General features: G+C 36.7%; 1 protein-coding gene and 1 long non-coding RNA gene across 7 annotated transcripts in view; one reads left to right on the forward strand and one right to left on the reverse strand.

The window, feature by feature from the left end:
* The window catches only part of NCKAP5 (NCK associated protein 5), a 1,104,295-nt gene that overhangs the window by 702,394 nt on the left and 374,591 nt on the right, over window positions 1-27,310 (reverse strand). The gene's annotated exons all lie outside the window — the stretch shown is intronic.
* The window catches only part of LOC110223772 (uncharacterized), a 143,196-nt gene that overhangs the window by 69,014 nt on the left and 46,872 nt on the right, over window positions 1-27,310 (forward strand). For 2 of the 4 annotated variants that reach the window (XR_002328778.2, XR_002328779.2), the window contains one exon: window positions 3,342-3,789. The exons of the other annotated variants lie outside the window; for them this stretch is intronic. This is a non-coding gene — a long non-coding RNA (uncharacterized LOC110223772). Of the gene's footprint in view, window positions 1-3,341; window positions 3,790-27,310 lie in introns of those variants that run through there. 4 annotated transcript variants of the gene reach the window in all.

Raw genomic sequence — 27,310 nt, forward strand, 5'->3', positions numbered from 1 at the left:
GAACTCAGGTCTTCTTGCCCAGCTCTCGGTCCATTATGCCACTCTGCCTCTACAAGTACCTTATCTAGTTATAATTTACTATATCTAAAGAAAGAGGACAATAAAAGCACATGCCTGGCTATAGCATAGCTGGGTACCTTTCGTTTTTATTCCAAGGCATTCTACAGAGTATTTAAGGTCCAACTAGGAAATAATCAGCTTTTTTTTCTTTCCAGAATTGTATACTTACCTGAGTAGCTCCAGAACTTTGGGCCTTATGCTGTTTTATACTCGAGTAAACAAAGAAATCTGTAACCTCTTATAAATGCACCTGTCTATGGTAAACAACCCCAGGCAATCTTTGATTAGACCAATCATGAGCAAGCTAGATAAAGACGTGCACGTGGGTTCATACAATTCCTAGGGTATTCAGTACTTTTAGTACCTTTGGATTCATCAATCATTCTGACTACTCCTGTCCACATATCCACCTCCCTTCCCTCTGGGGCCAGGGGTCAAGTCTGACCTGGTCACCTCACTAACTAAGTCTGAAAATGTAGAGAAAATTCCTAATGAAATTATCAGTAGATGGCAAACTGGTGAAGCTGAGTTATAGTTTAACGAGTGTGTCGATGTATGAGAGCTGATAATAGAACAGAAGGCCATAGTTTTGAGGCTGGTGTTGTAAGTTTTCTCTGCATATCAGAAAGAGAGATATTATAAGAGCTAAGATGTTAAACACCTTATGTTTATTAAATGTAATGTTTTATCAACACTAAGCACAGGCCTAGCATAAGTCAAAAACATCCTGTATATGTGTGCCGAAAATGATTGACAAATTAGACTTGCCCTCTACCCACTAGACAGGGATTTTGTCATTTTTGTAGTTTGCACAGTGCTTGACATAGGCTGACAGTCAAAGAATGTTAAGCATTTTAAGAACATTAAAAATAAAAGCATAAAAGAAACATGGAAAACCACCAGCCACTGTGAAATTAATGATATTATCTTGCTAACAGAATGCAAAGTCACTACCTCAGCTGGCTGCAAAACAATATGTGAGTGAAAAAATATCATTTGAAGGATAGATACAGTACTTAATCTTTAATTTAAAATGAACTTGCATTTCAACTTCAAGTGAGTAGCCCTGAAAAATCATTAAAGGTTAGAACTTCCACAGAAAGAAAAACTTGCAGTAATCATAACTTTAGAATTGCTTTTCCCTTTGGGTCTTGATAATCTTTAGAGGAATGACCAAATTTATCTTTTCATGTGATAATACCCAGTGGTCACTGAAAATGTTTCATTATACAGGGAAAGAAAGACCATAAAAATAAACTAATTTTTAAAGATCTTAGATAATCTCTTCTAACTTTCTTTTTATCACATAGTAAGAATATGTATGGAATGATTTATCTTTTTTTGCCAATAATCTTTAGTTCAGGGAACCCAAAGGAGAATAGAAAAGGGAGCAGAAGGACAAAACTTGACCTACTTTGCAATGTTGCCAAAGGGGTCAGCACTGCTAGGAAGAGAAAATCAAGAGAGATGTGGGTCTTTGCCCTCTAACCCTACTCCACGCAACAGCATGAGATCTTGAGCAGTGGGGAATTGTCTGGGGAGGTCTGGGTAGACTTTAACTACCAAAACCAAAATCAATTTAAAGTGACAGGTATGTGAATGTGCCTTAAAGAAAACTGAGAAGGGCCATGAGACTCCCTAGGAAGTCTGTGTTGGGGGAGGAGAAGGGAGGGAGGGTAAAAGCAGTGGAGTAGAGATAAATAATGGTTACTTATTGACCATAAAAACACACCAGAAGGTAAAAATTACGGGTTCAAATGTCGATAAAGCAAATTCAGGTTAAGCGTGAAGAAAATTATTTTCACAATGGGGTCAATTGAACAATGCAACAGTTTATATAGGGCCACTGAGGTCGAGGATAGAGAATATAAGAAGTCAAATCAACAAGCATTTATTAAGCACCTACTAATTGCCAGACGTGTTGCTAAGTGGTTGGGACACAAAGAAAAGTAAAAACAATCTCTGCTCTCTGGTCTTTAATAGAGAATACATATTTTATTGGAGGTGGGAGGAGGAAGGTGGCAAAAGACAGTTATATGCACATAAGATGAGAATGAGTCCCTCCCTTAACAGTGTTAAGGATTTGGGGGTTTGTGTTCCCTCTTAGGGGCCACTAGGGGCTTACTGAGTTCAATAATAGACCCTCTGAAAGAATGTACAGAGAGCAGACTCTGTATTTCCTAAAAGCAGAATTATATGTATGTGGGAAACATGTTTTGTGCCTGTGGGCATATTTGTGCCTTTGGAATGTAACAAAAATTAGCTTTTAAGTCAAAGTGGGGTTGGGAAGAGGAGAAAAGAGTATCCTCATTGTCCTTGCCTGATATAGCTTTTGTTAATCCTCTAATTAATATGCTTTTGTAGTATAGATTAAGACTTTCATTAGTACTAAGACTGGATATAAATATTTATGCACTTTTTACTTTTTTTTTTTTTTGCTGGCAGGGTTCAGTAGTTAAGGTACCTTTATGAAAAGAGAGGAAAGATGAATGGCAAACAATTGATAGATTTTTCTGAAAGTTTTACATTAATGATTAAATAGTATCAGTTCGATGACTTTACTCAGCAGCTCACAGACAATAAAACATAGCTAAATCTGTCAATTAGCATTTTCATATTCTCTCCTGACAGAGCCTAATGGTATCTGCAAGATACAATTTCCAATACCTAGCTCTGTGACATTTTCCATTTCTCTGCACATTTTTCTCCTGTTGCTCCCTGTTATGACTAAAAAGCAGCAGGATGTTTTGCTCCTCGGTGGGAAACGCATCACCTGCTGTTGAAAGCAAACCAATTATTGTGTCCCCGCTAAATCTCGGGGACTCCTTGTTATGGGTTTTCCCACTTAAATATATCAACAGCATACTCTGGACCTATTTTAAGTGGAGAAACACTTTCAAACACCAGCTGGTCTGTAAGTTGATGTCACCTGAGGTGCCATTAAGGGTCTGGAAAGCTGCCAGGCCTGAGAGCCCTTCCGGTAACAGCAATGCATCAATCAAAAGTCATAGAGAACAATGCACTCCACGTTGCTACACGCGCAGCTCCAGACAACGATGGGAAAATGAATGTATTGGCTTTCTCCTCCCCAGGCCCTCTGTTGGAGGGGAGTAACCCTGGCTCAACAACCTTGGACAGTTTCTCTGGTGGATTTCCAGCTGGCAGGGAGATGGATGCTGTTTTCATAACTGTCAGAAATCAGGTTTCTTATTCTCATTGGCATCTATTTTTAGCCAGTGTTTGTAAACGTTCTTAGAATATTTTTATCTTGGTCTTTCCAGATCCAGGAGGACCAAGATACCAACTCTTGCCAGTCCTAACTGCCTCATGAGAAGCAAAGAAGAAGGATTCCAGATAAAAAGGAAAGTTTTGTCCACTAAGCCACATGAAACTATCAGAGTAGCACTTTAGAATTTTTTTCTTTGAGGAGCACCTTAATTATTTCCAAATTGTTTCCAAATCTCACCCTATGTTTATGCCAGATTATATATATATAATTATATATATTATCATATATCTGAAAGCTGCTCTGAAGAAATTGTTCCACTAAATGGCATAAATCTTCCCCAAACTCAAAATGCATGTTCCCTTTAATATGCCCAAATCATAATTAACCTGAATTCAATCAATAGGGACTCTCAATTTACCAAAATCCTTTGCCATGTTCCATTGATTTCGGTGCTGTGATTGTTAGAGAAAGAGGCAAAACAAAAAAGAAGTTTGCATTGATGTTGTGGTCTGTATCTATGGCCTTGTGGAGCAAAAAGTTGTCCCAAAATGTTAAATTCTGAGGCACTTCAAGAGTTATAAACACTAAAGAAAAATTTACTTATACTTAATAAGGCAAAAAGGCAAACATAGATATTTAAAAGGTTTTTAATGGGGTTTGGGGGAATTTGATTTAACCATCAGTTAAATGGAAAATTCCTTGCACCAAAAATTGTCTAGAACATCTTGGTTAATTTAAGTTTTACTGTCCTGACTAGAGCTGTAAGTTGAAATTTCTTTATCTCAAGACAAACATAGTTGAAGCAAGGGGAGACACTCCCAGAAGATCTCAGAAGGTAATTGCTATGGGGAGGAAGTGTCTTTCCCCCCAGATGTCAGCATCCTTGAACAAAGCCCCATTTGCCCCATTCCAGTTACATTTCTAGATCTTACAAAATATCTTTCTTTACACAGAAATTTGTCTTATTTCAATTTGAAGGATGTAATATTTCCTTCACCTTATGGATAGGCAATCTGAGCTCAAGAGGTTAAATGCCTTGCCCAAAGCTAGGCAGTCTGTCAACACACGATTAGAAATATGAGCTCTTGATCGACAGTCTTACGAGCAGCATTTATCGTGAAGGAGGGTGGCTGCTTGACGTTACTTCTGTAAAAGTGTCCTTTCTGAAGGAAAATCTTGGGTAAAGACAAAGGGGTCTACATAACACAGCACCATGCTTCTTTGGAATTCCCTTGAAGAATTAGAAAGACTTTCTTCTCTTAAACATCTCTGCTTTTAAATGATTGCAGCCTACGATGTTTGCTATTGATTTTTTCCCTCTTCCATTGTTCACAGCCAGGCTGAACACAAAGGTCACTGCAAAACTAAATCTTCACATGAGTAATTACTGAAGGGCCACTTTCATGATACTGGCCAGCAGCCCCTTCATGGATTTTCCAGACATTAGGTAATTAATTCATCTCAAAGTAGGTTTGGACATTTGGACAGGATATACTGTCTCTAAAGACATTTTTCAGGTGAGAAAATTTAAGATGCTAGGTGTGAATCAGATCACAAGCCAGCTTTCCAGGAGGCAATAACAGGACCCAAAGAACAGAGTATCATAGCCAGTATGATTTGCCTTAGAAAGGTTCATTTCTACTAAGATGGGGGCCAGGGATTACTGTCATTATGGGGTTTTATGACAATGGTATCAGTAGTAGTAACAACAAACAATTCACATGCGATACTTGTAAGTTTTGGTCTAATTATAAATCTATAATCCTAGTGAGCATCACAATATATCTATGTGGTTAGTACTACTATTATCCCTATTTCTCAGGGGAAACTGAGGCTCAGCAAGGTTAAATGACTTGCCTAAGATCACACCACTAGTAAATACATGAGATAGGATTTGAATCCAGGCCTACCTGTCTCTAACCAATAAACAAGAATAATTAGATAGATAAATAGATACATAGATATATATATAATATATAAATTACATATAAAATATAAAATATATAAAACTATAAATATAATAATATACAAATTAAAGTTATATTAAACTTAAAATACATTATAAGCAAACACAAATGCACTCACAAACATAGGTTACATAAATATGTATAGACATATATATGCATATATAAAGATATATACATACTTATATGTAATATATATCACATTTGTGATATATTCATTTATGAAGTTAGTGTATGTGTGGGGAGTAAGGAAGGGGTTGGGGGAAGAAGGAGGCAAATCTATTAACTCATCAATCCCAAGGTTTTTGTTTTTCCTCTATCAGACCACTTTGTCTATAAATTATTTTTTCTGAATAAGCTAATAGAGTAAATTCATAGCTTGTCCAATCTGAAGGAACCTTTGAATGTTCTTTATGAGATTAAGACAGAGGGTAAAGTACACAGAATGCTGAATTTGAATTTAGGACACCCAGTTTCCTATTCCAGTTCCTATACTTACCAGCTACAGAGTGCAATCTCTGGCTAGTCCTTGCCAATTTGCAAAGGCTTGTTGTATGGCCCGAGTGGTGGACCATATTTCTGTCATCCTAGAAGATCCAGCCTAGATAAATTCAGAGAGACTCATCATAGAAGAGCTGCCTACTGGATGATGAATTTTTTCCAGCCACAGCAATTCGCAAATATGACTTACTAAGGAGGAGAAGGGCTTAGAGACTTCAATAATGTAAGGGGTACTCATGCTTTCAAAATCATGCACCCTGGAAATAATAAAGTAAATAGCATAAATGATTAAACCAAGGTTTCTCTAAGAGGTTTTTTTTTTTAATTGTTGTTCTTGCTTCCCACCCAACCCTTACAGGGGAGGTGTCAAATACCATGGCCCATAAAACTTTGTGTGGCCAGAACCAAATTAAGATGCAGTTGGGAAACATTTAACAAAATTAATAAAAATACAACAAAACATAGATAATGTTGATAGGAAGTTTTCTAAGTCAATATGCACCTGAGGGCATCTTTACACATGATTTGGTGGCACCTGTTTCTGTTTGAGTTTGACACTACTAACTTTAGATAATAGGCAAGTGTTCATCCCATTCACTATCTTATTTTAGAAAAGGAAAAGAAAAACAGCAAGAAATCTGGAGCACAGAGAGGCAAGTTTCTCTGTGCCCCTTATCTGCTTTCTTTTGAAATGCTACCTACAACAAAATTCCTCTGAGAATTCTACCTAAGCTATGCACAGCAGTTACAACTCACTTGAAATATCAACTGGCACTGATATTCTCTAGTGATTCTCTAGTGATGATTGTTTTCCCTAGTGAAACTTTTCCTTAATCAAATGCCACATAGTTTTGGCACAGTTTTCAAGCTTTCCCTCCATATTGATCATCCTTTCCAGCAAGATTGTTGTACTTTTAAGAGAGAGACATTAGTGTTACTCCAACTACATGTTAGATTCCTTATAGAGAAGAACAATTACCAAGTTTCTGAATTAACGTGCTAATAAAATTCCTAGGATGAAAAAGAAATCCTTCACTAGTATAAGGTTTTATATGTCAATATGCCAGTTTTGTCCAAATGGGGAAGTGTTCCCAAGCCTAGCTTCTCATGACAAAATGCATGCTACAAAGAAATTCAAACTTATTCTCCTTTCCTCAGGTCATTAATATCCTTGATCAAAGCAGACTGTTTTACTTATAGCAAGCACGTGACTAGGCTTGACAGTAAGAATAAGTTATAGAAAGAATGCAGGATTTGGAATCAGAAGAAATGTGTTTAATATCTGATTTTGAAACTTACTAGCTAAATCACTGTGGGAAAGGCACAAAATCTCTCAGGGTTTCAGTTACCTCATCTGAGCAGGTTTCCCAAAATTAGCAGGTTGAATTAGGTGATCGTGCCTATCATTCTATGATACTAGTATCTCTAAGGTCCCTTCCAGTTCTAAGCATTTATAATTCTGTGTTTCTGTGAAGTAAAAAAAAAAAGCAGAACCCCAATTCCCGGTTTTGCTTGGTAGGTCGTGCTGAAGAAGCATCAGCTCCAATTGAAATGAGCTATTCACTCTTTCACCGACTAATCACAACAGTGTTGAGATTTTATTTTCTCTCCACGTCTTAATCACTTGTATGACCACAAAGATGTGGCCTCTTGTAGAAAATCATTTCTGAAAGCCTTCCTGTTCCTGATATGTTTTCATCAAGAAACATGAAACAAATGATAACTTATGTTTATACATTGCTTTGTGTCTATCAATCATAATGGTATAATATCTCATTCGATATTCATAACAATCCAGGGAGATAGGATTCATTTTAAAATCCACATTTTTAAGATGAGGAATCTGAGGAAATAAAGGGTTAAATCTCCTGATTTCAAGTTCAATATTCTGTCTGCCACACCACATTGCTGATAAAGTCTTTTCTTTATTTAGTCAACAATTGGCTGAGGGGAGAATATCTATAAGGAAGCCCATCTGTTCTAATACTATCTTCCTTTAAGTGAAAAGGAGAATAGGACTTATTTCTGAGTGGCAGCATGGACTGGACTTGAAGAGATGTAGGTTCAAATTCTGATTCTGACATTGATTTATTCATTAGTTCAATGACCCTGGACAACTCAGTAGAACTCCTAGAAACTCAATATTATTTGTCTATAAAATAGGTATAATGAAATGTGTATTATCTATACCATGGAGATATGAGGGAAATATGCTTTATAAACCTAGAGGAGTCATAGAAATGTGACATAATTTTCTCTTGCGATGGGGTGGGGAGGGAATTGAATTTTTGCCCAAAGAAAGGCAACTACATCATTAATGTTCCTAACTTGCTTAGTAAATCTACTTCTATTTTCTGTCATTCAGCAAGACCTGTAGCCTAAAAAGTCATAAAAAGTTAAACGCAATTTATAGTATAAGGATATATTGATCATGCATACATACCTTTACTTGTGCATATTTTGTATTATGGTAAGAGTGAGCATTCATCCTTATTTTAAATAATTTACTTCTCCCATTATTACCATAATCAATATAAAATTTAAATTATGGCAATCTTTAAGAATTACTGTACTAAGTGAAGACATTAGAATATATACTATATATCCTATTCCGTTTCCAAAAATGGATTTCATATGCTAATGGGCATCATGAGAAATCTGATCTAAATCTTTTACTACACATTGAAAGACTAACTATTCAAGCTTCAAGTCTGTAGGTTAATAATTGTTTTTATTTCTAGTTAGATTACTGAGATAACGAATAGAGAAATGAGATTAGGAGACCTGGATTTGATCCAGCCTTAGCCACTTATTAGATGTTATATTTTGTGCAAATCACTTCATCTGGCAAAGTCAATTTCCTCATTTGCAAAATGTGGGTAATGATATGCACTATCTACGTTCTCAGTTGTTGCAACGAAAGTGCTTTACCAACATTAAAGTACTACATAAATGTGAATTATTGGGGGTTTTTTAAATCAATGTTGGAATATATGTGATGTACTCAGCATGGTGTATTAGGGAAAATTAAGCATGAAGTTAAGAGGGAATGATCTGGTTTTAGATCCTGGCTATACCCTGATACCTATTAGCTCTTTTGGCCTCTCATAGCCTTGCTTTTTTCATCTGTACAAAAATGGGGAAAAGAATACTTGCACAATCTACTTCACAGAGTAGCTGTGAGGAAAGCACCAATTATGCAAACTTTAAAAGGCTCTATAAATGTAACTTATCATAATAGCATTAATACTACTATCTCATTGCCTCATAGGTCTGATGCCATTCTGATGCATTTACAAGGGGAAGGCAAATGGGCCTAGCAATAAATAGAATCTTGGCACCAATGGACATTGCCTTCCAGTCACTGTTCAGTCACACCTAATATGACAGGAAGAAAAGGATAAGTACAAAGTCATTAAGGGAAATGAAAGCTGTTTTTGAACATGTTATAATAACAATTCACATCTATACAGTACTTTAAGGTATATACAATATTCTCTTCACAAAAAAATCTTGTCGGGGGTGGGGGGTAGTACCAATATCATTTGTCTCTTTTACAAGAGAGAATACAAAAGCTCAGGAGAGACTGAATGATTTGTCCATGTTCATAAAATGAGTCTAAGTGTTGGAATTAGAAACAAAACCTATTTTTCCAACTCTTAACAAGTGCTTTCAACCACCTTATCACATTTATATCATAAGGCTACAATTATAAGAGCTTTATTTGGAGGTATTACTGTCAAAGTCATATTTCAAACCAGAGTGGATCCCATAACATTGATGCTGCAAAATGTTTAGGCTGGGTAAAACTACTTAACACTGGCTAAGACAAAGAGTGATAGAACAGTGGAATAGGTTAGGTACACAAGACATAGTAGTCAATATCTATAATAATCTACTGTTTGATAAACCTAAAGACTCTAACTTCTGGGATAACAACTTATTATTTAACAAAAACTTTTGGGAAAACTGGAAAATAGTATGGCAGAAAGTAGGCATAGACTAACATCTTACACTATATACCAAAATAAAGTCAAAATAGGTACAAGATTTAGATATAAAAGCTGATACCATAAGCAAATTAGGAGAGCAGGGAATAGTTTACCTGTCAGATCTATGGAGAATGGAAGAATTTATGACCAAATGAGATAGAACATTATAAAATGCAAAATAGATAATTTTGATTACATTAAAATAATTGATTACATTAAATTTGCTCAAACAAAGACAATGCAACCAAAATTAAAATGAAAGCAGAAAGTTGGGAAACAATTTTTACAGCTAGTACATCTGATAAAGGCTCCATTTGTAAAATATATAGAGAATGGAGTCAAATTTATAAGAATACAAATCATTCCCCAATTGGTAAATGGTCAAAGGATATGAACAGGCAGTTTTCTGATGAAGAAATTAAAGCTATCTATAGTCACAGGGGAAAAATGCTTTAAATCACTATTGATTAGATAAATGTAAATTAAAACAATTCTGAGGTACCATATCACATCTATCAGATTGGCTAATATGACAAAATAGAAAAAATGATAAATGTTGGAGAAGACATGGGAAAATTGGAACATTAATGCATTGTTGGTAGAGTTGTGAACTGACCCAACCATTCTGGAAAGCACTTTGAAACTATGCCCAAAGGGCTACATAAAACTGTGTATGCCATTTCACCCAGCAATACCACTTTAGGTCTGTATTCCAAATAGATAATAAAAACTCGGAAAGGACCCACAAGTACAAAAATATTTATAGCAGCTCTTTTTGTGGTGACCAAGAATTAGAAACTGAGGGGATGCCCATCAATTGGGGAATGGCTGAACAAGTTGTGGTACATGAATGTAATGGAATACTATTGTTCCATAAGGAATGATGAGCAGGTGGACTTCAGAAAAACCTAGAAAGACTTACATAAACTTATGCTGAGAGAAGTGAGCAGAACCAGGAGAACATTGTACACTGTACAGCAACATTGTTCGATGGCCAACTTTGATAGACCTAACTCTTCTCAGCAATATAAAGATCTAAGATAATTCCAAAAGACTCATAATGGAAAATGCTATCCACATCCAGAGAAAGAACTATGGAACTATGGAAAGACATATGCAGATCAAAGCATACTATTCTCTCTCTCTCTCTCTCTCTCTCTCTCTCTCTCTCTCTGTTTCTTCTTTCTGATGGTTTTCCCCTTTGGTTCTAATTTTCTTTACAGCATGACTAATGTGGAAACGTGTTTAACATGCTTATACATGTATAGCCTACATCAGATTACACACCATCTTGGGGAGGGAGGAGCAGAGAGAGAGGAGAAAATTTAGAATTCAAAATCTTGTAGAAGTGAATGTTGGAAACTAAAAAACAAACAAATAAATAAATTTTTAAAAAATAACCTAAAAATTTTTTAGGCTGGAACCCTCATCTGAGGACTATAGATAGAAAGGCAAGTAGAAAAATTCGAGTCAAGTCAATAAGTATTAAGTACTTACAATGTGCTAAGTATTATGCTAAGTTAAGCTCTGCAGATACAAATATAAATTTAAAAGCAGACAGTCCCTCAAGTAGCTTACTTTTTATGGGGTGAAGACTATACATAAAAGCAAGTTAAAAGCTTGTATGCTGGGTTATTTTTTTAATTCAAAATGAGGTTCTGGAAAGAAATCATCAATGGGAGAAGAGGGCCAGTAGGAAGAAGGAAATTTTAGGGTAAAGAGGGACACAGGCTCTTAAGAAACCTTCAGGCTGAGAAGGCAGCTCAGGCATAGTGGTGAAATCCAGAGAGTAAGAAGCAGGTACAGAGGAGGAGAGAAATGTAGATAATCTTGGATATCTCTCAAGGGAAATAGTGAGAGTTATGGTGAAAAGAATCTGTATTGGGAATCAAGAGAACCAGGATCTTCGTGGCTGTCCTTGACTGACAGTGTCATTTCAGTAAATCACTTTTCTTTATGGGCCTCAGCTTCCTCACCTGTTAAATGTGGAAATTAGACTAACTAGTCTTTCAAGATTCTAACATTCTATGACAAATTATATAAACTCATGGGGAAAAGGAACTTTTAGTTTGAGACCCATATAAATGCTGCCCTCTCGGTCACAGAATAAAAGAAACTAGCGTAGCGTCCAATAACCATCACTCTTAGATAATCTAAGTGGTTTAGACGCTATATGACTTACCTAAACTCATATAGGCCATGACAGATGCAGGACTGAAATTAGGCTCTCTTTGGTCTCCTTTCACAACTTTTTTTGCCTCAGTAGCAATAAGACTTGTATACTTGAGATGCATTTTGGGATCCTAGCATCTGCATAGAGAAGGCATGACTGAGGTCCACCCATATACTCCCTGTTATTTTTTCAGCACCTACTGGTCTCTTTAAAGTTTCATTCTCCTTTTTCCTCTAAGGCTCTAAGGCATTTGAGGTATATAGATTTGACCTCAAAGCTTTGAGATATATAGTTGACCAAAATTTGGGTAATCCTTTTAAAAACAAATCTGCCCGCAGAAATGTCCTTCTGCAGATAAGTGTGTGTGTGTGTGTGTGTGTGTGTGTGTGTGTATGTATGTGTGTGTATGTGTATGTATATATATATATGAATATACATGCATATATATTACATGTATGTATATACATATATACATGCATATACACATATACATATATACACACACATATGTTTATATAAACATAACCTTTTAAGGCTTAAATCACTGGGGATGGGAGTGAGGGTGGTAGAATAAGTCTAATGTTGGAAGTCAATTAGAAGGTGAATCAGTGTCACTGGGCTATTTTTTATAGGGAATGTAAACAATGGGATGACTTTTGGCTTTAGAGTCCTGTATGCTGGAGCTGAGAGGAAAAGTAATCCATGGTTTTGAACATTTGACGATTTAATAATATCTAGACACATACAGTACTTCAAGATTTGCAAAGCCCTTTACACATATTATGTATTTTTTTTCCTCACAAGAAGCCTGGGAGGTAGATGCTATTATTATCCCAGTTTCACAGTTGAGGAAACCAAAGAAGGCAAAGGTTAGGTGACTTTGCCCAGGGTCATACAAGGAGGACATATCTGAGACCAGATTTAAATTCTGGTCTTCGGGACTCCCAGCCCAGCCCTCTACTCACTATGTCACCTAGCTGTCTCTAGAAAGGGAAGTGCACTGGAGTCTGTGATTGAGACTGGAAATAACAAAAACAAAAACAAATTCATCTGCTTCAAAATTGAGCTTTGGGACTGGCTCTGCTTTGCCACAAATCCTAGAAATTTAGAGCTGGAAAGGCCCCTAGAGATTATCCAGGGTCAATCCGCTTCATATTACAGATGAAAAAACAAAACAAAACAAAACAAAACTGGGGCACAGAGAAATACAATGACTTGCCCATAGTCACACAGCTAGTAAGAAGTAGAGTCAGAATGGAGCCCAGGTTGTCCTCCAATTCAAAGTCCAATACTCTTTCAAGACTAAAATATTTCTTTCCTTATATAATTCATTGAAAATGTACCCTGGTTTTAAAACTAACAACAAAAAACCTACATCAAACAATCCATTAAAAGAAATGGTAAATGATAGTTCTCTCCAGTCACCAGGTCTAAATCCTCTGATACTTCAGAGAGAATTAGTTTTTGATTACTGCCAGGTACCTATTTGGGTGGAAGACAAAGTTGGAATGATCTTAATTAGCAAGTGTCAGCCTACCCTTTAAGAGGAGATTTGTCCTCTAACTCAGGGGAAAATAAAACCCAAGTTCTCATATATATAGTGTCAGAACAATTCTGTGGTCCCATTTTAACCCTTAATTCTCATATCTGGCATCAAGTCTCTTAATGCATTACTTAGTGTTATTACAATTTTTGAAGAGGAAATTTATAGGAAACTTCTTGAATGCCCACCCCTGTGCAAAATAAAAATATGCTAAATAAACTGTCGTTTTGAAAAAGGCTTTTCTTGTAACACAACATTTTAATTAATTGCGAGGGAAATCTGGAAAATCTGTCTTGTAGCTGGAATCCCCCTCCCACCCTAGTCAGGTGACTAGAAAATAGTTTGTCATGAAAGGGCTTTAGAGGGTAGGGTATAGCAGTGGAAGGAACAGCACAACTCTCTTCATGCCACTTAAAAATATAGCAATAAACTGGTCAGGATTGCCACCAAGTCCGAGCTCAGGGTAGGTGGACTCCAAGGAGGCAATACAAAGTGGTGACGGGGGTGGGGGTGGGGAGGAGTGGCACAGTACTATATTGTGAGAGGCAGAGTAGAATAGTGGGAAGAGCACTGGATAATATCAAGTCTGGAAAACTGGCTTTAAGTTACATCTCCGATTCTTACTTACTACCTATGTGGTCTTGTCTGGACAACTCATTTTATCTCTCTATATTTCTGAAGATTTGCTCACCTGCAAAATGAGGGAATTGGACTATATGACCTCTGGAGTTCCTTTTCCATTCTCCATGATCCTTTCTTCCTATGATTGTTGCCTTTGGGACTTTGGGCAAGGCATTTATACTCCTTGATCCTCAGTTTCTTCACTTGTAAAAAGAGTGAACTGGACTAGGTAGGTTCTGAGATCTCTTCCAGCCCTAAATATGTGATCCTAAGGATGGCACTTTTGATAAATGTACATATTTCTAACACAGGAAAATTTTATGCTATCTGATACCTGCCATGAGGGGTAGTGTGTGTGTGTGTGTGTGTGTGTGTGTGTCTACTTGACTTGAGAGCTAACTTTTTGATAATGAGCCTCTCTGAACTTAGGCTGTCCCCCAGCTTGGTTTAAAATGCAGAGGCATAAACAACAGTAATGACACCCAAGGAAAGTTTGGCCCTACTTTACATGAAGTGCACCTTCAGGTCAACTTTTGCAAATCAAATCAGTTGAGCAGTGGTGGACAACCTGAGTCAGAAGGCCTTCATTGGAGCTGGATAGAGACACAAGAATGCCATTTCAGGGAAGCTATCTCCTTCTATCAGATTGTTATGAAATGCCAGGGACTAAAGACCTACTTGCTATGCCCTAGTTACAGCTCTAGGAGAACTTGATATAGATTTCACTTCACTGGCACAGGAATCCAGGGTTGACTCCATGGCATGATACAACACCTGAGTAGGGCACGGCTTAGAATCACAGATCAACATTATTTAGGATGACTCGAAATTACAAAAAATTACAAAAAACAAACAAACACTAGATGGCTGTGAAATGGGAATAAGCAATCTACAGTATGTTACAAGTAGTTGCCCATGTAAAATGATATTAAAGGCATCATGAGGACCATCTATAACCAGAAAAGGAGGTATCTAGACAACAGAAGGAATTAAAGGCAACAATTAGACATCTAAGATTGGTGTATTTGTTCTCTTGAGATAGTATAAAAACCAGGCAAAGGCCTTTAGATTTTTTGTGGAAGATTTATGGAGAGACAGAAACTAGAACAGGGGTGGTGAACCTGCGGCCTCGAGGCCACATGTGGCCCTCTAGGTCCTCAAGTGCAGCCCTTTGACTGAATCCAAACTTCACAGAACAAATCCTTTTATTAAGGCTTCATGTGGCCTTGAGGACCAAGGTTCCCCACCCCTGAACTAGAATTTCACAGGATAAGAAATTATCTCCATGGGTGGAACAAGTATCTAGAGAAAAGAAATCATGAGTCATCCAAGAAAGTGCATACTCTTTTTCCTGGGAAGGCTGACAGGCAGTGTTCTAACACCATTGTGCTAATGTCCTGGGTCTACTTCTCCTGAAGACTATTAGCTTTGCTCTGTTTCATTAGCAGGAACTGTACCCTCCCACCCCCCACAAATCATCCTACAATGTGAGTGTTGTGACTCATAAATAGGACCTGTTTTAAGGATATGGATGACTTGGAAGAAAATCACTGGAAAAGCAGTTTGAAGAATACATCCTGTGAGACTCAGTGTCATAATAGAAAGAAAGTTAGCCTCCTGGTCAAGAAGACCTGGATTCAAGTCCCTTCTCTGACACATACTGTTAATGTTGTTGTTTTTTCAATCATTTTCTGTTGTGTCCAACTCTTTGTGACTCCATTTAGGGTTTTCTTGTGATTTGCCATTTCCTTCTCCAGCTCATTTTATAGATGAAGAAATGGAGGCAAACAGGGTTAAGTGATTTGCCCAGGGTCACATAGCCAGTAAGTGTCTGAGGCCAGATTTGAACTCATGAATGAGTCTTTCTGACTTCACTCCCAGTACTCTATCCACTTCACCACCTAGCTGCCTTGAACATTGGTAATGTAATCAAGGACAAATCACTTACCTTCTTAGTGTCCCCCCCCCCCCCGGACAACTGTCTGAGACTGAAAGTTGAAGAACAGTGTTGTTAAGAGTTTCTTCACTGGTGGTCCCTACAAATGTGTGTGTGTGTGTGTGTGTGTGTGTGTGTGTGTGTGTGTGTGTATTCTGTGCATGTGTGTATATATATGTATGTATGTATATATGTGTATATATATATATATATATATATATATATATATATAGAGAGAGAGAGAGAGAGAGAGAGAGAGAGAGAGAGAGAGAGAGAGAGAGAGATGAGGAGGAGGAGGTCTCTAAAAATGTTCATTTTTTAGCACAAAAACCTCTCATCTCTCCTTAAGAATCTAAGAATGCCTTGTCCACATTTTTCCTTTTACTGTCCTCCCCAACCTCAAAAACAAAATGCATAAATCTTCCTCCCAACCCCCACCCTGCCATGGAATATTCAAGCCTCTTCCCTTGTTCTCTGCTTCTTAGCCTTCAGTTGTCAAGAACTTTCCTTCTGACTTTGCAGAAATAAGGGCATTGATAATGACAGCATGACAAATGAACCTCTCTCTTTCTCTGTCTCCCTTTTTCTCATTTATCTCTGTCTTTCTTCTCTCTCTGTCTCTGTGTCTCTGTCTCTTTGTCTCTGTCTCTGTCTCTATCTCTGTCTCTCCTCTAACCTTTTACACTTGAAGCAGGCTGGATGTAAAGACAAAGAAAAGGGGGATGATGTGAAGAAAGGCTTGTTGCTTAGGAAAAACTTAGAACCAATGGCAAAAAGTTTCTTGTGCTTTCAAAGATACAATGATGAACTATTTTGAGAATGTAAAGGACATTTTCTTAAAGCAAAGGACTGGTGTCATATTTGATCTGCAATTTTCCAGCTCTGAAAGTTAACATCCTACTGGGTTTCTGGCCTGCAAGGAAAGAAAGGCTTAAATCTTATCCTATGAGTAGGAACACCATTGCATCCTCACTGTGGAATGCTATTCTTGGGGTTGCTTCTTGGCTTAAGGCTCTTCTTTGTAGGACCTGTCATAGAACACAAAGACCTTTAGAAAGAGCTCTCTAACCAGGAATTTCTAATCAGCTATTTACATCAACAGTGTTTGACTTTTAATAAGACAACAAGGAAAACTTCAGATGACAGGTTCCTTGAACCTTACTGTTCATTGACTCTGAAACCAAAGTGTTTAGCAGCTTCTAGAAAATTCAAATGCTTTAGGTGACTTATATTTAACTGACTACATTTTTATAAGCTAATATCTTTCAGATATGTACTATGGTCTGAAAATGGGCCATTCTCTAGAATATAGGCCTAACTCCCAAAATAGGAATTCTTTTAAGAGGAAATATGCCTACATATGTGTATGTATAAATATTATATACATATGTACTGAAAATAATAAAATTTATAATATTGAAATCTATATTTACTAGGAAAGTTTTAAAAGCATTTCTTAGAAGCCAAATGAATTTTTTTCATTCAAATTATAATTATTCTCTTGTCTTTATGATCATTTTTGCCATTCTCTTAACAATTATGGTTCACACTCAAGTTTTGGACAAGCCAGACTGGTGGAAAAGTGCAATTTAGAGCATGCTGCTATGGGAACAGCAGGAGATTTGAAGTTAGATGACCCAGATTCAAAACTGGGTCTCTTACATACTAGCTACATGATCTTGGACAAGTCACAACCTCTCTGGGGCTCAGTTTTTCATGTGCAAAATGAGGTGCTTGGACTAGATCAATGATGCCAAACTCAAATGGAATGAAGGGCTACTATCCCTTAGAAAACTTAGAAAACCATACATACTTATATATTTCTTTTTTATTAATACATCAACGTATTAAAAACAGATAGAGGGGGCAGCTAGGTGGCACAGTGGATACAGCACCGGCCCTGAAGTCAGGAGGACCTGAGTTCAAATTCGGCCTCGGACCAAATACTTGACACTTATTAGCTGTGTGACCCTGGGCAAATCACTTAACCCCAATTGCCTTAAAAAAAAACAGATAGAAACTACATATTGATCTGGTTCAGGCCACACTCAGGAATGTTGTGGGCTACAAGTTGATGTGTCAGTTCCTTTCTAGTTCTAAATGTTTGATTTTATATTGTACCAACATGGACATTTTTACAAAATGTATCACTATTATTTTTGCAGATGATAGTTGGGAATCTGTTTAGGAGGTGGGGATCACCTGCTCCTTGCCCTGGGCAGGAATTCCTACAATAGACTGAAGATTATAGAATTCCACTATGCCCAAGCTATGACCAACTTTCTTCATATGCTTATATAGCACTTCAATAAAATAACTGAATTTTCTTTACAGGGAGGTACTTAGATAAGAGTGATAAATATGAAGGTTAAATTTGAAAAATCATCTAGGATCTGTAGGATTCTTGACACTAGCACAAATGGGTGGCTGGCTGCCTTACTGAACTTAGCCCATGATCATTTTAGCTTGGTCCCAAAAAGGAAACAGCAATCATGTTAGTCCATTCTGTGGATTCCACGTGGCACAAATTCCATATGTTCAGAATGCAGGAAACCTAGTAGCCGGCTGGTCCTCCAAACAGTGATTGATACTGACTGACCGAATTCAGCATAGCAACCGTAAGGGAAGGATCTACTGGTCAGCAACCCCTACCATTTGGGAGAGTAGAATAATAATAATAATTTGCACCAGCCAAATTCATTTCCCAGTTTCATTTTGGTTGAAATTTCCAGAGGAGCATATGCTGAAAAATTGGCCCAGGATACGTAGTCCAGATGTTAGTGAAACAGAAGCCAAAAAGAAACATTTAAAGTCAGATCGCATCACCCTCACCATGTGCACATTTTGGTGACTAAGTAAGCATACAACTCGCAAACCAAAATCGTCGACAAAATGGTACCAAGCTGGTTCACTAAGGAATGGAGACAAATGAAATCGGAGTAATGTTTCAGACAAAACTGGGCTGAATTGGGGGAAGGGTGATGATTTTTTTCAACCAGAGTTTGGGAATTTGTAAACTCAGAAGGAGAGATCCCTGATGAAATTAATTAAGAGCACTGGGATTTAACTTTATGAAACAAAATTTTTAAAAAAACACCCTAAACTTACATTTTTTTCACTTTACTTTCCTTACATTTCAGGCAAATTGGCCTTCCTGCTATTTTCTTGACCTCAGCATCCTCTCTCCTACCTCCCTGTATTTGTACTAGCAATTGTTCAGGCCTAGAATGTCCTCTTTCCTCACTTTCTCTTCTTGGAATCACTATCTCAGGGGTAGGGAACCTGCTGTAGCTTCAAAGTTTAGCTCATATAATTCTTATGATCCATCTAGCATCTAATTTTAGAGGCTTCTCTATCCTCAAATATTCACATATATCCATATGTGTTTACAGGTTGTATCTTCCCAGATGAATGAAAGGCTCTGAGTGCAAAGACTGTTCCTCTTTGTGTTTCTTTATACCTAGGCCTAGCACAGCATCTTCCACAGAGTAAATGTTTATTAAATGCTTGTGGGATTAGAATTAGGTCATGGAATCAGAGAATTGTAGAACCTGGTAGAACCTTAGAAATCATTTGAGCAATAAGGAAGGTCCTTGAGAAGTCAAGTGACTTACCCAAAATGATCATTGGTGGCAGAGCCTGGACTACTAGTACTTGCATGTCCTGCTTCCTACTCCTCCATTCTTTCGGTTTAAACACTGGAGTCTCTTCCTCTCCCCAAACTATATGAAGTAGGGAGGAGAAGGAGTTCTCTTGTGACAGACTAATTTCTAATTCCAAAAATACCAAAGTATTAGAACTATCAAGGAAAAATATGTCATAAAATTTAAGGAAATAGCACTCAGCCAAATGAGCTCAGAAGCATTCAGTGCAGGTATCGGAGTCCACTTCAAAGTCTGCTTTCAATCTTTAGACTCATTAACTGGTTATATTATAATCAGCTCCTATATAATGCCATCATAACACTTAAAAATATAGCAGCACCAGGGTGGTTCATATGATGTGGAATAAAACAATCATGATTCCTAATGTTTGCAGTTAAAATGATTGTTTGGGGCCACGACATAGAGGCAGAAATAAAAATTGGATAGCTCATTGACCTTTATGTTTATAACTCCTAAAATGGTTGATAAGTGAAAATGGGCATTTTACTTAGATGAAATCATAATATTTTTGCAGTTTAAATCTTCCCTAATTCAGTTGTGTAATAGGCAGGTAATTTACATGACTGATGATGAGGCTAGCCTAAACTGTTGCCCATTCCCCTAAAGAAAATGTTTATGGCCTGACTGGAATAATTGTGTTCTTCTATTAAATATAGCTCCTTCAGGGCTAGTTATTGTTGAGTGTAAATGTGCCACTTTATATGCAAATAAAATTGCTGAGAGTTGAATAAAAAGTTCTGTATATATCTACTGACAAATCATCTTATTATGCTTCATACTAAAAGACAGAATATCTTGGGGTATGAAATGTTAATACTACATCACAATAGGCAATGTTTTCATTGTTTTCTTGCTTATGAAAAATGCTTAGCAATGGCTAGAATTCCTTTCTTTTATCACAGCTATAGCTAATTATTGGTTTGTCATTTTAACAAATGAATCAATATGATTGGTTTGATTGTTAACTTCAAATATTTTGCTTTTTTCAGGAATAACTGTCATCTGTTTTCTATCTCAGGCTGTGTTCATTCACTTTCTTGTTCAATTTTATACACCTAGAACAGTGATCCTCTTTTTATCTTCTCAATCACAAAAGCACAACTCAAGGTCCATTCTTAGTACCCTTACTAGAGACAAACAATTCGTGTTGATAAAGTGCCATAATGTGTTACAAAGCACTTCCCTCACAATAAAGGTCAGATTAAGTTAGTTTGAATATAATTATCCTTCATTTACAAATGAGGAAACTGAGTCTCAGCTTCTAAGGCTTCAAAATTACATAGCTAGGAAACTACTAGACCTGTTATTTAGAGTCATTAGACTTGATTTTTCTTCTACTAAAATTAAAGTAGACCCTGGCCATTTATCATAGCATTAATTTTTAGGATCTTCCATAAATAGCAATAAGTGTATTTGTGGACTCTTATCCTAAGACATTCTGCTCCAGGTAGTAAGGGAACTATGTAAAATGTTCAAATGACTTAGAGAAATTCTGCTATGTATATATTCTTTCCAGATGCATTCATCAATCATGTGTATGTCCAGTTAGATTTAACAAATATGTATTGATCAGTTATATGCAAAGGCCTATGCTAGGCACTGAGGAAGCAACAAAGATAAATGAGACATATGTCCTGACTTCAAAGAGCTTGAAACCAATGGATGTTGGTCCTTGAAAGATAGACACAATTTTATTAAGACAAGCAAAGCACAGGAGAGGTTTGGGTGAGTAGTTCATTTTAACTGGAATGAGAGTTGTAGGAATTAATTGTGAAGAGTTAAAAATGAAGTTACTGCTTTGGAAGGCCTAAATATCAAGTATTAAATAATATTTGGAAGGCTTAAGTAAGGAGTTTGGACTTTATGAGCAAAAGGGTGCTGCAACCATAGGAAAATATGTGCTAAATAAATGTTATTCTCCCTGTTTGATAAGAAGTGGGAAAGCATTCAAGGAATACCTTTCTATGTTATGTCTTGTTAGATTGTATGAAGAGTCCTTAGTATGAAAGAAACAATAGAATGGAAGCCAGTAATGAAATAATTCTGTGGAGGTGAAAAATTGAAACCAGAACTCGGCTAGTAGAAGAACATGATAAAAGGGGAAGAGAAGGGAGAAGGAATTCTGAGGAATTCGAATTCTTCCAGATGGGTATGGACTTTAACATCCCATGCTCCATGGACAAATAAGGAGGACTCCTAAGTACCAGAACACTGGGGGGAAATGTTGCCATCATCTGGAGGATGGGCTACATGATTGTGGCTATAGAATTCCTGCTCAGGGATACCAAGATAGCTAGCTACATCTAATATGAATACAGTCAATGGAAAAATGTCCAAGATATAATGGAGAGACAGTTAATGTATACCAAACCCAGCAATCACTACTTATTACTATTGATTTATATGGGGACAATTGATGCCTGAAGAAAAAACATATGAAACATTTCTAATGACAAATAAAGGTAGGAAAAAGAAGGAGTTGAGGGCTGAGATGGTATTTTGAATCTCTTTGAATTACTGGGGGTATGCCTTTAGAAATAGAAAAGGAACATATGAAAAGTCAACAAGACTTACCCAGGTAGTACTAAAGATAATGACTTTGATCTTTGGAAGGTGTTTTAAGATAACAAAATAATGGGTTACTGTCTAGAGATACATTTCATGGGTGCTGGAAAGAAAGTATTAAGTTACAAAATTATTGACTTGCTGTGTTTATGAAAATATACAAATAATAATAAAATGAGCCAGAGTTGGGATCCCTCTTCAGTCTTTCTTTCCATTCAGAATTTGTGAATCATATGGCAAGGGTGGAGGATCAGACATGCACATGATCACATCATATATAGATAAAAAATTGACTAGTTTAAATAAAATCTAAGGTAAAATTGATCATTCATTCAACCAAGCACAAACTAAACTACAAAACTCAACTTTAAACTTAATAGGAATATCTCCACACCTTTATGGTAGAAAAGAAGAACCTGCTAAGTTCTTTCAATTGTGGTTTGAGGTCAATGGATGATAGCCATACTTAAATCATAGCCCAAATGTAGGGTATGATTGAAAGGAAGATAGCAGTCCTGAGATACAGGGAGCCAAATTCATTTTCAACATTCTTGATTCTTGTCCAACACCAACAATTATTAAAAATCTCCTAAGAAAGAGTATATAACCAAGTACAACTGAAGTCAACTATATACATGTAGTTAAGGAAAATAGATAAAATAAAGCTTTTGTCAGCTTTCTCAGGTTTTCTTGCTGTTAACTGATATGCCCACGACTATAGATACCTAGAATTTACTTTTATTGATGAAAGTAATAAATAGCAGCTGGGTGACACAGTGGATAGAGTGCTAAGACTCATCTTCCTGACCTCAAACCTGCCTTAGACACTTATTAGCTGGGTGACCCAGGGCAAGTCACTTAACCCTCTTTACCTCAGTTTCCTCATCTGTTAAATGAGCTGGAGACGGAAATGGCTAACACTTCAGTATCTCTGCCAAGAGGACCCCAAATTGAGTTACAGAGTCAGACATGACTGAAAAAAAATGCAACAACATACATAAAAGTGATGCTTTTCCTCATGAACAAATTTAGAGCAAAATGAATAAGATTATACTATCAAATATTTAGAGCTAGAAGTGTCCTCAAAGGCCAACCTCCAGGTTTTATAAATGAGAAAACTGAGGCTCAGAGATAAGTGACTTGTGCAAGTCACAGAAGTACTAGGTAACAGAGACAGAACTGGAATTCAGATCTTCTTACTGAAAAAAGCAATCACTGCTCTTTCCTGAACCCAATCATAGACAAGCTAGAAGATGGCAGCCTTTTGCTATTATTCTCTCCTATGAACAGAGAGGAAAATGCCTCCTCATCTTTATAGGCCAGAATAGATCAAAAAGAAGACCTTTTCAGTTGAATAAGATAGTTGAACTCGAGAATGAGATAATAAAAGATCTCTTAAAAATCTTACCCCTTTGGATGGCCTTTAAATTGAAACAGGTTCTGTTTTGTCAAACAAACTTCCTGCCTAAGAGCTAGAGAATTGACTAAATCAATCCAATGGTTTAGTGTTTTTTTTAAATATTCATTTAAAAAGCATGTTAAAATGGCCACACAATATTAATGAAAGTGCATGTGTAACGTTAATGTATCTTACAAATGTCTGGTGCTTTTTTAAAGTCCTTTTTTAAAAAAGGACTTTCACATGCATGGTATCAAATTACCTAAAAAATAGTGTTTTTTAAAAAACGCCTTCTTGAGAAACTGATTCAAAGAGCCCCATCTATTGTGCAAACAGGTATGTTCATTGTCCACACATGGGGCTTTTGATTATGTCTTATATGCAGACTTTGCCAGAAAATGGTTTGTTTGCTGTTTTTTTAAAATTTTTATCACAAGTGACCCAAACCAATAAAATAGCATTAATAGCTTCAAAAAAAATTCCTTCTTGCTTATGACATTGCATTAGAGCTACACAGAGAACATTAATCATATTTGGGCCCTGCCTACTGGGCACTTATAGTCTAATCAGACAAAACTGATGGTTATAAAGAAAATAAAAAGAAAAAAACCCCATGTTAAGTACACACTTACTTGAACTGGAGAGTCAATTCCTTTTGCAGGCTGAGTTCCTATGAACTCAAGTGAAAATCCTTCATGCACACGATGGGCAGTAATGCCCTCACACTGAGCTTTCACCCACTGACTATGCAGTGGCTGGGGGTGAAGGACCCAGGCATTGGAATGTTCATGTTTAAAACATAAGCCTCCTGCATTATCTATCCATGGTGCTCATGAACAACATCTCATTTCTAAATTTCATATCATGGCATGGGAGTTTCACAGTTTGATTTCCTTTATTCATGTGAATAGTTTAGTTGTTACTGTATAACATTCTTCAAAATTATAGGGGGCAAAATTCCTTATGAAAGACTGTCAGCATGCAGTAGCCTGCTTTGTGACTCTAATATATTACTATGTTATATTATATCAGGAGGCCCAGGAGGCAAAGAAACCCACAACTCTGAGTCAGCTTTACAGGCTAACTTTTGCAAGATTTAATTGTTTAAACCTCAAGGAGTCTTTGAGTTACGATATCGTAGCTTCAGCTGGTACTTACCAAAATTTACATTACTCATATATTTTGGACACATCTGTAACTTTTTTTAAGTGGCCAAGTAAATTTTTTAATAATCCAGGAAAAAAAATTTCTCCACTTAGATGTTCATACCAACTCATAGCCTGGAGTGACTTTTTATAGCTGTTATAAACCTACAAAAATAAGATTTATAATGGAAATGCTGACATTCCTTTAACTAGAGCAGTGCTAGCAGGCACCTCTGTGTTATAGGTAGATATTTCAGCTCCTGGTCTCTAATTTCCAGATAATGTAGTGACTTAATCATTACTCTCCAAAACACAAAGCTGGAAACCTTTTTTTTTTCTTTTGCGCAGTTTGTCACATCTTAGGGCTGATGCTTTTCAATCTTCTTATGTGCTATCTATACCCACATCTGTCTCACCCTATATTGCTATTCTTTACAATTCCTTCCATGCTTAGTTTTGTTACTACATTGAAATCTTATGCATAATTATGTGGGGTTGCTATGGTGATTATGTGTGATTTGTCATGAGGAAAATCTATTGTGCTTGAGATCATTCTCCACACTAATGACTAGGGAATCTTTCTTCTCCCCTCCTTCATTTTTATCCCTTTTCACCCAATTCTGGGATTATAACAAACTCCCTGCATCACTTTTAATACTGGTAAGTAAAATATATTTTATAAGTAGCACAGCCAGAAGAAGTATTGAATTCATTGCTAATGTGAGAAGCATTCAATTTCTTGTAACTCAGAAGAACTTCTAATAATGTAGCATTTGAGAAAAGCAACTGAATTCTGTTCTGGATTCTTAAGGGCAAGATTTGCAAATGATTAAGATTTCATTTGGGGTACTCATACTAGAAGAGTTTGGATCAAATCGGTATGATGTAAGCTTTAGCATTGGAGAATGCATATACCCAAATACAGTTGAGAAAAATTAAAGCCAATAGCCTTGCACTTGAAACAAATGAATAGTTGTACTTCCCCTGTGGTACTGCCTTCCATTTTGGAAAAAAAGAAAAAAGATTAGGATGTGATTCATTATGTTATGTCAATCACAAGCAATTCAGAATACTGAGTTTGGACTAAACAATAGCTGGTGGTTTAGCCTGAATAGCCAACAAGATCATGGATTTATTTCTTCCTCACTCCTGCTCACTCTCCTGGTCTAAGAAGGACGAAACTCTGAAATATCACATAATTTTCTAAAGACAACTCACCTGGATCTCCCTTTCACTATCCAGTCAGGGAAGACTTCAGGCTATTGACAGATTTGAAGACATGCGTGGCCAATGTCATTGGTTAGAAATGGGAACATTTCCAAGAAAGATAAAGACAATGAGCATTAAACCACTAAAGAAGTACACTTAAAAAAATAGGTATACTAATGTAACTTATTTCAGGTTAGCTGCTCCGTTGACCATACAGGAATCACACATTTGCTAGATGTCGCAATTTGTAAAGAGTACATAATTTTTGAGTCACAATCATTTGATACAGTTAAATCTAGGGAAAATATGGGACAGAAGAAAGAGGAAAAATGAAATATAATGTGAATTCATATCAGGAGCCAGCATTAGAAAATTTAAAAGAAATATCATGAAATATAGCACACTAGGGTTTTATGTCTAGCTAGTATAGATTGGTCCAAATTACCAAAAGCTAAAAAACTTGCAAGGTGAGGGGAACTTGGAGAACAAGATTAAAGACAGCCACATGTGAGCAGAAGTAGTAAAAACATACATTACAGGACAAGTTTTCTAATGAGATTAATAAAGGATTGTAGTTCAACTTGTGATCCTGGAGAAAAAGACACAGAAGGAACTGTTTCAGTGATTTTGGGTAATATATACTATATTTGTCTTCCTGCCTGAGGTAATTATCAACTACTTGTGCTATGGATACAAGGTGCCCTCTCAGTGAGAGAAGCTAAAATGACCTATGAAAAATGTCTGTATGTGATTGATTTCATTAGAGAGAATAAGCTTATTAAATTGGATAGAATAAATAATCTAGGAAGCGGATTTTAAAAAAAGAAACCCTAGAGGCCAAGGGAAATCAAAACTAGTGTCAAGGGGTTGGTAAGTAAAAGAATGTGATATGGAAGAAAAAAGAAATGAGAAAAAATATGACCCCAATGGAGCTATGCAAAAGGTATGAGAAGGAAGGCATAAATATTAAGCCAGAGTCCACATTTCACAAAGGTGGACTAGGCATTTCCTATTTTGTATGATTTGAGGGGCAATGAGGGCTTCTTGCCTTAAAACATATTCTTGTACTGGAATGTTAAAAAAAATGGTATGAGACTCATTGTACAAAACATAGCTGGAGATCTGCTGAAGAAGTGACAGAGGAAGCAAGATAGTATGGGGATAGAGTGCTAGACTTGAGGTCATGAAAAGCTGAGTTCAAATCTAGCCTTAGACTTTTACTAACTGAACCTAAGCTTTCATTCCTTTCTGGGGCATATGTAGACTTGCCTGGCATCACGTTAACCAAAAGATGTGCCACCTTCTCTT

The sequence above is a fragment of the Phascolarctos cinereus genome, unplaced genomic scaffold (assembly GCF_003287225.1).
Source record: "Phascolarctos cinereus isolate Bilbo 61053 unplaced genomic scaffold, phaCin_HiC Scaffold_726;HRSCAF=1367, whole genome shotgun sequence".
Classification (NCBI taxonomy): domain Eukaryota; kingdom Metazoa; phylum Chordata; class Mammalia; order Diprotodontia; family Phascolarctidae; genus Phascolarctos; species Phascolarctos cinereus.